Source organism: Delphinapterus leucas, chromosome 1 (genome assembly GCF_059928025.1).
Source record: "Delphinapterus leucas isolate spDelLeu-1000000601 "Yukka" chromosome 1, BTC_Dleu_Yukka2, whole genome shotgun sequence".
Taxonomy (NCBI): domain Eukaryota; kingdom Metazoa; phylum Chordata; class Mammalia; order Artiodactyla; family Monodontidae; genus Delphinapterus; species Delphinapterus leucas.
Window position 1 is genome coordinate 9,442,010 of NC_143129.1, and position 14,566 is coordinate 9,456,575.

At 35.2% G+C, this 14,566-nt stretch overlaps 1 non-coding gene across 1 annotated transcript; it reads left to right on the forward strand.

The window, feature by feature from the left end:
* Nucleotides 1-14,073: 14,073 nt before the first annotated feature.
* LOC115802238 (small nucleolar RNA SNORD22) lies at nucleotides 14,074-14,200 on the forward strand. Its single transcript, XR_004022658.2, has one exon. It is a non-coding gene; the product is annotated as a small nucleolar RNA SNORD22 (small nucleolar RNA).
* The last annotated feature ends 366 nt before the right edge of the window (nucleotides 14,201-14,566 follow it).

The following is a 14,566-nucleotide window of genomic DNA, read 5'->3' on the forward strand; positions in this document are numbered from 1 at the left end:
GTCATAAGCTTCCGATATGTGAAGATTTTTTTTTTTTTCTGAGCTACTGTTATATGTGTGTCTTGAAGGGTGTTCAGCTGGCAGGAAAAGGTTTCAGAAACAATTGTTGCATGCTTGATTCGGTGAAAGGGAAAGAATGAAAAATAAAAGTCAGGCATTCCAAGAGTAGCTGCAGGAGGCTGCACCTCAAACATCGCTCCAGCGCGCTGCTTTGTTCATAAGAAAACATGAAGGCACACACATATGTACTTACTTCACTTCTTTTCGCTCTTAATGCCTAATCAGATTTGATCTGTCCCCAAGAAAAATAAAAGACAAACTTTGCTGACTTTACTGATGAGGGCACCATCCACTCTCCAGACATCTGACAGTTATTATAATTAGCTCTGAAAGACGGCTAAGACACTTGGGGGCAAATAGCTCTTAAATTCTGAACAATGGCTTCAAGCCAAGGCTTTCTTTTTATTTATTTTTTAACCACCACTTGTCATGTTCTCATCATGATAAGAGGCTGAACTGGTTTTAGGGTTTTCATCCACAAAATGTGAAATCAAGTTCCGGCAGAAGGGAAAGACTACTGAAAGCGGCCAGTGCAAAGACAGAAGAAAAAGACAGCTTTCTGTCTCGGGATTCAGCCTTCCATGTATAAAGATGTTTTTTTTTTTTTTTTTTTTTTGAAATTCCTAATAGGGTGGAGTGAGGACGTGGGGGTAGGGAGGAAGCATGCGGAAGCTGCTTTTATAGAAGAAATGCTTAAAGAATAAAGGAATTTGGGATTTCTTTCTACTGGCACGCAAGGGTAGGGTTAGCATCGAAGTCACGTTCATGGTAAGATTTTTGTTTTTTGATGGAGTTTCAAACAGAAGCAACATACAAAGCAGTTTTCTTAAATTATTATTTATAAAATAATTGGAAACAAATGGGGGAGAATGATCCTGTACTATTGCTTTCTTTTTACATTCAGCGAGGGGAATCCAGCAATGCATTATGCCTTCACTTCTAGAATCATCCAAATCCTTAAAAAGTTATAAGCTAAGTCTCCTAAGAAATTAAAAGGTAAATCAAACCGATGCGATTTTTCACTGATGAAGATCTGGACCTGCAAAACCTTCGACCCAAAGGGAGTTTGGGAGAATACCCTGTCCTCCTCATTTTTGAAAGAGAATATTAACTCCATCAATTATGGAAAGGAATTATTCAAAGGCTCCAGACATAACTAATTATGGCTTAAAGAGATCTGCCAGAGCAGAGCTCGCGTTCTCATTATAAAAGTCTAAGACGTTAGGAGTCATTTTTTAAAGAGGACTTGGACACACGTTTTCACATCATCTTTTTTAAATACACCATTTTTTTTTTCTTTGTCTGTTCTCCTGTTATCCACACCTCCCCCACCGCCGCCCACTGTGCGCCGAGACACCTGAAGGCCAGACATAATGATCAACAGAGCCCCAGCCTGTCTGGACCCCAGCCAGGTCCCCCCTCTACAATCAAGGAGCCTGCACGCAATGCATGCCCGGCCTGTCCCACTGCTCTGTGCAGATCCGGGATGGAAGTCTTACACAGACTGCGGAAAGATTAAAGACAACAATATCCCCTTTCTCCTACCCCAGACAGCCTCAATTTTTAACCCTTTCCTTGCCTGGAAAACCAAGACGTCTTCTCCGTTCCAATGCAAGTCCCCGGGGACTCTGTAACACACGCACACTATTACACAGATGCCCACGCCTCATTTGGTTATAGAAATCGCATCTCCACAGACCCACCGGGGTGTTTTAGGATTAACAGCAGTGCTCACTAAACAAAACACGATCTGCTGGTGTGGGAAATGCAGTTTTGAATGAACTTGAGCTGTGTGAAATCTGAAGAAAGTCAAAGGTCTGTGGAAAGATTCTTGCAAACCTTGCGGAAGGTTATAGCATTTCGGATGGTGCTCTTCTTTAAGCATCTCTCTCTCTGTCTCTCTCTCTCTCTCTCTCCACACACACACACACTCCAGAGGCACACTCAGCCAGGCACGTATATCATTCTATCGCAGAGAAACCCAGGTTTGCTGATGATGTCATCACATATAAAATTTCGCCTTTGTGGGCAACATTTTCAATCACCTAATCAATCGCCAATGTATGCTGGGTGTGTGCCCGTAGGAAGTTCTCATGTCTGTGGGGTTAACCGACACCCACAGGAAAGGACTATTTTATTTGCAGCTATCTTTCTTTTGAAGATGTGTTATGGGGCGGTATGGCCATATTTATCAAGACATATGTAGTCAGGCGGAGTTTCCTGGTTCTGGGAAGCCTTATTAACATGCTGGGTGAACATTTCAGAGGTGGCTGAATTTCAATGGGGCGAATAGGATGTGGAAATGGGGAGCATTTTGAAATCATTTGGATAGAAAATGCTATGACACTGATATCTGTTATGACTTGGTGATTTTTATTTGACACTCAAATTTTTGTTACCTATTAAATCATTTTTACTATTTACTTATTGCGTAGAGAATTCCTATACAAACGATTCTTTAGAAGTAATGCTCTTTTCATGGGCTTTGGGTTAGATGATAGTTGGATTAAAATTTTGTGGGCTGGTACAGCGTTTGTATTTATTTTCAAGTCTATTTTCTGGGTCTTAGGCTAAACAGTTATTCACCAAGCAAGTGTTCAGAGTTTTAATGACGTGTATGTTTAAGTACATGATTTTATTTTACTTAACTCAAATAGAACAAAGTTTAATAATCTTAACAAAATACATTGACATATCTGAGATATAAACATAGAACAACTGTATATATGTAACATCTCAATTACCAAGTTTTGGTCTGTAGTTTAAATTAATCTTCATTAATATAGAATGACTGGGTATACTTACCAGTTCTTACATACTAAGTATTTGACACATTATTTTCTTAATTTTGGAGTTTGCTCTTAATATTTCTTTCTTGCATACTTAAAGGATTAATTTTGAAAGGATTTTCAAGTCATATGTACATGAGCAGCAGTATTTATTTGTCAACACACAAATTAATGAGATTAATTTTGCTGATGTAGTGTGTGATTCTTTTAAAACAAGTGAAAAAGCGTTTTGTTCTGTTTTGCTTTCGTGTTACTATTATTGACAAAAGTATATAGCCTAAAGAACAAACACATTTTGTAGTTAGAAAAAGCAAGCTACACAAGTTAGGTGACATTCTCTGGGGTAAGACTGCAGTGTGAACTAATAAATAACTTTTCTGAGAAATCCTTGGACCTGACTCCATAATTTTTACATAAACAGTTCTTCCAAAATATAGTGGAGTTCTTGCCTGAGGATGAATTATAAAATTGTTTTATCAAAGATTAAAAAGTGAGCAAATAGTTAGATTTAAATTTCACCTACTTTCTAAAAACAAAACATAACATGGCCCACTGGGGATACAGGTTACTAAAAAGGCATCTTTCAAAGAAAAGAAGATAATGGACTTGATTGAAATAGTTGAACTACGTAACGCCAAGAACAAATGGTTTTTCAGAGCATAATGGAGAAAGAACAATTTACTATAGGACAGTTTATTCTTCTCACACAATAGTAATGATTTATTTGAAATGGCAGAACAAACATAGTAAATATACAAAAACAACCAATGACATCTGATGTCAGGGATATATCAAGATTCTGGTGTTTCATATATTAGAATATACTTAATTCAATTATTTATTGGAAGACTTTAGTTAAAACCTGTACTCTTGCTTAACATGGGCTGATATTATAATGCTGTGTTTTTGGACATGTATGTAGTACATACAGTACATGTAAATGATATATTTGAACATAGTCTTATGGCCAAACATAATTGTTAGTGTTGTATTATGACCAGAGTTTTTAAAATGCCCTTGAGTTAGAATATTAACACTTTAATACAATGAAATTTGGATGGCAATGTCAGCTACTTATGTCTGTGGTCAGATATTGGCTAAATTAAGGTATTGATGATATAATTATTGCAAATGCCTCATATCAAAAATATTTTAATTCTATCAAAACATAGGACTCTCATTTGACAAACAGCACACTATATATATAGACATATATATATATTTAAATCTCTGTTACCATTAGGAAGGTGATTTCTGAGCATAGACTCACACTCATAATTTCTCTTTAATGAAAAGAGAGATTTGGGATTTTTTTTTTTTTTAACTTAGCCTTTACGCATTGGGATTGGAATTATTCTGAGTAGATGCCTGGGCACTGCACAGAGAATGCACAGGAACCTACCGCCAGTCTCAAGGAGGAAAGAAGGGAAACTGGTTTGGTTGCTTCATGCCTCAGATTTTATCCTTCCAAGCCCACATGCAGGCTGCACTCAAAATCCATTTGAGGGAAAACTATCAAAGTCATTTTCACAATTTTCAAAAGGTCCACGGTCCCGTTGATGCCCCACGAGGGAGATGTGTCTGAAGAGTGATTGAACACCCCTATCGCTGCCTGAGACTCAGTGAAGCCCAGGGAGGTGCTGGGGTCAGATGGGCTCATGAATCACAGATAGGAAATGAACTGTGTATCGCATATTTGAGGCTTAAAGAGGAACGTTGGGGATATTTTACCGTAAACAGATTTGGGGTTCATTTTTGGCACTTCTTTTGAAACATCAAGCCTGCAGTTCAGCTGAAATAACTTTTTATATGTATAGCTCAGACCAGATGGCCCTGTGCTCCTTTCTTATTTAGATGAGATTTTTCCTTTCAATAACATCTTTCTTCCTGACCTGCTTAAAAATTCCAGCGAATGAAATCAGCACAGGATTTTCAATTCTAATTGACCATGTGCAGAGGAAGGACCAATGGAGAAATCAGTGGAGTCATTGTGAGCCTCCTTGCCTCAGTTTTGTCTTTGTGTTTTCCCCTTGCTAGCGCATCTAAACAAATTTAAAATATTTAATTTTTACTCATATTAATATAGCTGCAAGGGTAATCCTCAATACAAATTATTTGAGTTGGCTGTTTCTGCCATTTCATCACAAGTCATTTTTTTTTAAAGTTATCATGCACTTCCATAGTCTCTCAACTAGATGAAAAGCCATGTATTGGTTATAAATGCACTGAGATTTGGCATAATGGTTGAATTAAGATGAAAGAATGATGATGCTAAATTTATTTTTCTTGTCACTTGAATAAATCATCATTATTGGGATATGTATATATATATATATATATTTTTTTTAAATTTACCATGAAAGTATCCATTATCTAAAATTCTTTGTTCATTATATGTATAGTTATTATATAATGGACATTTTTTTTTCTGGACATTTCATTTGGACTTGGATTAGTAAAAGATATATCAAGAAATGAAGATAATCTGCAGAGTCAATGTAGCTTAGCAAATCACATTTGCTGTAAAAGTAGGCATGTAAGTTCTCAGGGTTTTTTGTTCTATTTGATAAGTTCTTGAATCAATTTTCTTCAGAGTTTATTTATTACTGCAAAGAGTCAAAGATGTTCTCTTCTGAAAAATTTAATTTTAGAATGTGTTACATTAAATTTTAACAGTGTTAGATGAAAACAAGTTTTCTTTCTGAAACTAATTAGTCTGACTAATAACGGTAGAAAGAAACACATACCAAAGGGGCATATTTTAAAAAATGTATGATAGAGATAAGAAAAACCCCAAATTAACTACCAGTGGTATTGAAAATGTATTGGCCACACAGCAGCACTGTCTCTGGAATTCTTTGCTCATACTTCTTCAGGTAACCTTTTATCTCAAGCCAGTCTACTAGTTGTCAAAAATGGGATACCTCATCAGAAGCCACACTAGTGGAATTGTTTGCAAAATGCATCTTGTGACTGATAAGATCAATGAGAATTTCTTTGCCTCCAAATTACACAAAAACTAAAGTGGAACTGGCCATGGAATTCACAGCTATGAAGGCGTGTTCTAAGCCACCAACATGCGAAGTCAGTTTGCTTTGAACCTTGTAATTTAAATTTCTGAGATGATTGTCATATATACATATATGTATACCACTGTGAGTCAATTTGTGTTACCGAAATATTAGAACTCTCACTATGCCATTAAGTATATGTTGATTTCTATGTACCATTCATATTTGGTGATACTTCCCACTGAGCTATGAATTATAAAAATCCATTAGAAAAATATATATATGTTAGTGATTTAGTTCCACTACCCTAAATGAATAAAATATAGTCAGAAATGGAAGTCAAAATATAAACAGTATAATACAGTCTAAGGTATTAAATTAGACACTTGTTTAGCTTAGGTTTACTTTTAAAATAACAGATTTGAATGAGCAATGAATTTAGCCCTGTATGTGAGAGGAGGTGATGGATAACGGAATCTTGGGAAAAAATTATTAAAATTATATTGGTGTTGTAATTTCGGATGGTTGAAGCTAAGATGTTCAAAACAGACAGGTGTGAATAAGAAATAGTACTCTGAACTCCTCCCATTCTCTCTCTTCCATGTTATTCTGAAGAAGAGACAGGTCTGATTCTGCAGGATCATAGAAAGTCACAAATACTAAGTGAATGTTGGCATTTTTATTTCCATGGGGTCATGGTGCAGGTCTTCCTGTGTGTCCTGATGCTTTAGGGGAACAGGCTGGGAGAAAGTGTGATCAGAGCTGAAGCTGTGAGCTGTGTAAAATGTCTGCCCCTCACTCTGTCCCCTTCCTGTTCTGTGATACTGTGTCTGTCGGAGATAGAGATCCTTGAAGAACCAGGCCTCCTTTGGCTCTCCCGGGACCCCCTTTGGATCCATTTTTATGCTCCTTCTAAAGGCTCTTTCCCCAGCCCTTAGCAAACGTCTAAACCCTCCAGACTTCCCACCCACTGTGCTAGGTTCTCAGCCATTTCTGCTTGGGTAACACTTGGCCTCACCATGAATTATACAGCTAAGGTTCACACTCAGAGCTGTAGTTTTTAAAGTTATATATATATATATATATAATTTTTTAAATTGAAGTATAGTTGATTTACAATGTTGTGTTAGTTTCAGGTGTACAGCACAGTGATTCAGTTATATATGTACATATATATATATATATTATCTTTCAGATTATTTTCCTTGATAGGTTATTATAAAATATTGAGTATAGTTCCCTGTGCTATACAGTAGGACCTTAAGCTTTATATTTTTAAACTGTGGAGAGAGTGGGGCCTTCAGTGTGTACAGGGCATCAAAAGACTATATGTCAAGGCAGAGGCAGATGTCTCTGGCATCCTGAAATTCTGCAAGGCTGTGGACGGAATAAAACTGAATTTGATTGGCTAGCCCTTGCTTCCAGCACGTAGACCATGCCCATTTCAGGGTGGAAGGCTCCTCTCCACGGATGCACCTGAGCTGGATTCTGTTCATCCTTGCAGTGCACATGTGATTGGGTGTATTTCCTGCAGGGAAATGACTGTTTTAATCATAAGGGCCTAACTTCTTTTTCAGGAAAGTTTGGGCTAGAGAAACAAAACGTAACTGTGAAAAGAGATTATGTCCATCAGAATAGGAGAGTGTAAGCTGCACCACGTAATCCAATATGAAGAGAATATGTCAGAAAAGGTGATTAGAGACATTTTTATCATACATGTGGATTATCTAGAAGCCTGTGCGTAAATATAGCCTCTGTGTGATGGGAAATCAGAGCTAAACAAAAATTCCATTTAAGGTTTTAAGTATCTAAGCTTATTGCTTTAGAAACTTTCATAAAAGGGACATAGTTCACTGATTTGCCTTGTGACTCTTAGTCACCTATCAAGACATTATTCACCTATATTGGGAGAAAATGAACCACTGGCCGCTTCTCTGGTTGTTATAAGTCACTTTACAAAGTGCCTCTTGCCTTGAAAGGACTTAAAGATTTAAGCTGACAACAGTGAGGATGAAGAAATGCATTCTCTGGTTAGTCTGAGGACAGAAGAGGGTTAATTTTTCAAACCTCTGTGAAGGGGGAAAAAAAAAAAAAGACCAAACCTGGAAGATAAAAACCAAAGACTAAGCTGCTCGTGATTTGCTTGTATTTATGGATTATACTACATCTTGAAAAGAAGAAAATCAGAGCTGTAAGATGACGCTGCAGGGGTCGTCTGGACCTTTCACGGAGTCTTAAGTCCTTGGAGTCAATGCTCATTAAGGGCTGGTCTTGACCTCTGCTCCCCTTCCGCCTGCCTGGTCCAGGTGCAACATTATTGCAAGGGCTTTACCATTACTGGAAACTATGTGCAAACTTCAAATTGTGAATAAACATATATGCTGAGCGTGTAGACAATCCAGGAGTTAAGATGCCCACATTAAAAAAAAAAAAGTGAAGACCTGTAAACTTAAATCCACTTCCTTTTATAATTAATAAACAGTGACCATAGCTCTTCTTCAAGATATAACTAAGGCTATTCAGGTGCAACTTACATTTAAACCAGCATGGTCCCTTTGCTGTTATAAGGAAGTTTTGCAAGAATATTTAAAATAATGATTCCTGTCTAAAAAAATTCTCTTTGAAGTAAACACAGAAAAACATATATAGTGATTTCTTTAAAATTTTCACATGTCCACTCTTAGTAATACAAGAGGCTGTTATATTCCAGGTTTTGTTTTTGTCTTTTTTAAAACGATTTGACTTGACTTTTAAAATTGCATTAACTAAGAGAAAAAATTCCCTAGAATTTTATCCTGAAGTATAGTAAAACTTTTCCTGCTCTAACAATTCCATAAAGCATATGTCTGCATTTACATAGTGTTTGATAAATATAAGAGAAAACCAATTTATACATACTTATTAATTGCTATTTTGGATAAAATTGTCATATTTATGCCTCTGAAATGTTAGTTAACTTGCATTAAAGCACATAAAATGACCCCAAATTAACTATACAAATATAAAAGGGGGAAATAAAGGTCTTCTGGTATCAGAATATATTTAAAAGATTTAGGATTTTATTTTTTCTTACTGATGAGTGTTTTGTTTAGCAAACAATTCTCTAAATTACATAAATCTACTCATTTTAATTATAAAATTTGAACTCTGAAGAAAATGAAGTCTCTAACTAATGAGGAAAACGAAAGTTTTTAAGTTTCACTAAAGAAGTCATATATGAACATGTTTTGTTTTAGCTAGAATTTAAAAAGTAGAAAAGAACTTAATTTTCAATTTAGAAGTGTTTCAGACTACACAGAAAAGTAAAAGCAATGTAATAAACATCCTCATCTTTTTACCACCAAGATTTATGATTTTTAACATTTTTCTCTGTTTATTCCAAGCCATTAAAAAATAAATATACAGTTGAGGATTCCAATCCCCTTTCCATTTCCTGATGTCCCTCTGGCTATAGAAATAATCACTATATTTCATTTGATAAGTCATTTTTCATATCTCCATTTTTACACTGTAATCACCTAATTATGTATCAGAAAACAGAAACAAAAAGTGAACAAGGTATCAATTATGAAGTTCCTAAATTTGCTGTTTCTAAATTTACCTTAAAATTATTGGAAAATTTTCAAACAAACATATTCATTGGAAACAGTATTTACTTATTTATTTTTGGTTAAAAAACCATAATGCTAATTAAATATAAAAATTTAAATGAAAAGATTTCATTCTCCTGCCTCAACAAATTTCCTTGGTTGCAGAAATTGACAAATATGCCTCCTACCTCCTTTTTATTCAAATTCTTTAGAACTGGGTCATTTAAATTTTAACCATTTTCATGCTGCATAAGGGATTGGTGATATGGTTAAAGCTTTATACTTTATTACCTCCATTGCTCTCATTTTTTTGTTTGCATAAAAAAGCATGTGCTGTAGGCAGCTTCATGCATGGATATTAATTTTCATAAAATACACTCATAGCATCTTGTTAGGATGCTTATTTTAAATTATTCTAAGGAGTCAGCAAAGTTACCTCTTTTGATTTGCTAAGAAAATATCAGCAATGTCAGAGTTAAATAAGTGAGCATTGACATTAGGGTTTTTTTTTTTTTTTGCCTCTTCTTCTGGAGCCAGATTTCCCTTAAAAAAGAAGCAAATGCGTTTCTGAAAAAGTATATTGAAACCGAGATCCTTATCTGAACACAGAATTACTGTGGATTTGCATGAACTATGCGGCAATGCATCGCCAGAGACCTCTTAACCCTCACACATCTCTCTGAGGGCATCAGAGTAGAATTCTACATCAGCACCTTTAAGGTCCTGTGTTATCTTAAGCATAATCTTCAGGGAGAAAACTTCAGAGTAACACAAAGGTGAGTTTAAATGTATTTTTCCCTATCATTTCCCTACTAATTATTTAGGCAGCAATATATCAAGAGATAAGTACAGTCAATTTAAAACTTAAGTCACAATCTTAATGCCCAAATGGAAAAGATGCAATTAACATACCTGGGTTTGATACTTGAGATTGCTAAACTATTTTCAACTTGCATTTATGGACTATATGCTATTTCAAGATTGGACAATTGCCACTAGTAATATTTACCTCAGGCAATATTTAGGCTAACACAGTCTAAAGATAAAGACAGGAAAGTATGCAAGACTACACCTTTTTTTCAGGTTCAAATCAGAGTATATCATAGCCCTCAATAAATATCACTCCAGATCTTTTATGCTAGGTGTTTAAAAAGATGGCACAGTGATTTTGATGGCATCATTTCTTAAAAGAAGATATTGCTACATAACATATTTAAAATGCATTTCTTTATAAGTTTCGTGTACAAAGTCTTTTTTCAAAGACATCACATTTTTAGTATAAAACGAATTCAGGAGTATGGAAATCTATCTTTAAAGAGTCTTCTCTTATTATTAAGTCAGAAAGAGCTTCAAATATACTGACTTAGTATTTTTTCAACTTTTTCTTTCTTTTCTTCTTCTCAGCCACCTATCATGTTCTTTAGCCTTTAAGCTACCAATATTCTTTCTCCCCAGATAACTTGACAGTCGGTGCCACTCATTGGGGTTTTTTTAATTCACATTTCTCCAAAATTCTGGTCAATTCATTAACTACCTTTTAGTATTCTTATGTCTGTTTCTCATCATAGTCATACAGCAAATAAGGGCACTGGGTAAGCAGTAGGAAGACATTTTACTAAATATCTTATTGACACTTTTTGGTCCTCAATTTCCCTTTCAGTAGTTTGGGGAATTAGAACTAGTAGATCTCCAGGGTCCTGGGGCATATGTCTGCATGATTAACTGAAATTGAGACTCTGATGAATTCTGAGCTCTCAAAATTATCTCAATATGTTACACATGGGTCAAGTGGTCCATCCTTTTAAAAACGTAGTCACACTTATACCTATTCCTTTTAAGCGTTTAATTTTCACTGTTTAAATTCCTCTGTGTATAAACTCTGATTCCTAAACGTGCCATCTGAAGGGTGTTCTTCAACTAAAACAGCTGCTTTTTGGTGTGAAGCGATCATATGTAAAATTGTGTCGTTTAGAGAAATCTTGGACAATTCTGGCAAAATACATTTTACTGATGAGCCCAGTAAGGCCAGGGAACAACATGGTCACTTCTTTGTACAGGTCCTTTCTGAGTGGGACTTTTTTGCAAACTCCACAAAAATCTTGAACCATCGAGTTGCACAACAAAAAAAGGGAGTTGCTGCGGGATGGATCTTAACTGCTATTATTGCAATCATCTGATATGACTGTGGGGATTTTCCAAATGCTGATTTAGTCATTAACACTAAGAGTTACATAATAGACATCCTCAAGGTATTATCAAAAGCTATTATATTTCGAGTTAGCACTACCCCTATTTTTATGATAGGGAAGTTGATCATTGCGAGACTGTTGAACTTTGCCAACATTTTTACCCTGAATTTTAGCAAATTAACTCAGGTTTCTGTTTATGAACAACTTAGGTAAGTTATAAAATCTCTCACTAATTCATGCTATGCTTCATGTTTACATGAGTTTTTAACTGTAGTGTACATACACTGAACTTCCATGGGGGAATGAAAATAAAGGAATTGAACTTATAGTTTCAAATATCAGAAGCAGGGATATTAATAACAATCCAAAAATCAAGAGTGCAGCATGAGTTTTGAGAGACTGTGGAGGAAACTACCACATCAAGTGAGTTAAATAATAAATATAAAATGAATCACAAAAAAAAAACCACTTGAAATATACAAAGTTGTAACAATATTGAGGGTTCTTTTCCACTAAAGCCTATACAAAAGATTTAATTTATTCTTTTAGGAAATTGCAAATACCAATGTTATCAACAACTACTCAGATCATCTCATAAAGCAATTAGAAACCAATTTCCTTAACCTATTTGTCCACCAAAATTATGTCTGCCTCTAGAATAGTGTATAAACACAGAATAGATCCAAATTAAGTCACTTTTGTAGCTATTCATAGTATACAAAAATCAGGTATCAACAGTCATCAAACTAGCCATAGTATGAAATTGAAGAAATGTCTGTGATTTTCTTAATCCTTCTTTAATAAAAAAGATCACTGTATTCAAATACCCATATAAGCCTAAGCTTTAGAAAGGGAGAAATAAAGGAGAAAAATAAAAGATACAACAGCAGATCATATTAAATCTAGAAAGTAGTTCCTTAGCTAAAAATGTGAAATTAGGTATTTAATGAAAATCATGTAGAATTTCAGAAATATTTACTTAGATTTGGATACTGTCTGTCATTATGTGAAGCTGTGATACATTATACCATATGTACACATTAATACACAATACATTATTAATAGTCTTATTTGGACTTGGTAGGGAAAACTTTAATTCCATGACTGCTGTCAATATTAACTTGAATTTATGCATCTGAATTTCCATTATAACATTTTTTGAAATGGGATGTTAAACCAAAGGAAGAACTGACCTAGGAAATGTCAGTGCCTAAATAATATGCATAGAATAAAATGTAACAACATCTTTTTATGATCAAAATGTGGATCCTTTTTACTTTTCATTTAAGATATTTATTTATTAGAGTCAAACATCAGAGGTCAAGAGTTTGATTTTCTAGTTTGTGAAATAATATTGTTTTCACTCAGAAAATGGCCTCAGAGATTACCAGGAGACAAAGAAACTGAGGCCTGAAAAGAGAAGAAAGGAATCCAAATTCATGGAATAAATTATCTAGAGTGATAGTATAGACTTCTTTCCATTTCTCGGGTGTCTCTTTAAAAAGGACTGGATAAAGGAAAACGCATAGAGAGGAAAGCACCACAATTCCATTTGGTTCATAACATTTGTTTTGATAAAAGTCTTACTAAAGATAAAGCTGAGTCAATTTGTTACAATAAGAAACATCAAAGTTCCTACAGAAGCACTTAACCTCTTTCTTATTCAATTTCCTCATTTGTAAACAGTCCAACACATGCCCTATACATCTGAAAATACTAGGAATGTTTATTAAGTGCTTACACCCAGTAAGTCATCAGCCCATGTACTCTGCACCTAATTCTCATCAACATTTATATAATGCCAGCCCCATTATTATCCCTATTTTGGAAATGAAAACACTTAGAAACAGGTTGACTAAGTAATAAGTCTAAGATGCCGTGAAGCCTATGGAGTAGGGCTACATTTGAACCCAAAGGCCAGACTGTTCACTTGTGCATCTAACTGCTTTTTTCCTGGCTCTTCTTCCCTCTTTGTCCTAAAATATGAAGTAATAGATGTGTGTGTGGAAACATCAATGTATTAAAACATTTTACAAATGCAAGATGGTATTAATTCTAGAAAGGATGCTGGGTCTATCTCACATCATCTTGGGGAATCAGTTCTTAAATGTGTCTGATCTCTCTAATGAGCTCTATTACAAGAAAGATTGAGACAGAACATACATAGCACCATGGAAAAGCCCATTTATTCTACTTACTTATCTAAAAGTCCTGCACTGAACTCTCTTGAACTTCACTGTATTAGAATTTGGCTTGTGTGGATAAGACAAACTTCATGTCCACACCAATTCTATTTGTTTTATGAAATCAGTTTGCTCTCAGTCATATTTCCCTGTGGTTCATCAGCTTCCTGCTTTTATCTCTGTTAGATAATCAACATATTGTATTCTTCTATTACATCTTAATAGGAGTAATGCCTCAAAAAAAGTATATTAGCCAACGAGGAAAGCAAGCATCCTGTCTTACCTCTGTTCTAGCCCCAGAGCCAGTAATGTTGAATCCACTGGGGCTAACTGGGAGAGAGGATGAAAGCTTGTTCTATAAGGAGCTGTCTGAGGTACAGCAAATGCCTGCAGGTATCATTTGCTTAGCTTTTCTTGGCTTATCCATTAACCCTAGCTGGAATAATTCTGGCTATTTTAGATACTTTGCTAATTACATGATGTTCTCATTCAGGAGCAGCTTGTTCCTTGTTCCTGTATACTCTTAGAAAGCCTCCAGACTTAAAAGGTACCATTGCCAGTTACCTGCTTGTTTGCTCAAAGGTCCAGCTCCTTGTCTGGAGCCTGAGAATGATTTGAAGGGAGAGGAGTAAGCCATATTTCTGTTCAACTCCAGTCTGAAGTTAAGAGGTCTGAAGAAAGAACAAAGCACACATAATGGAATCCAACCCTTGAAGGATATCAAAAATGGAATTTTCTTATACA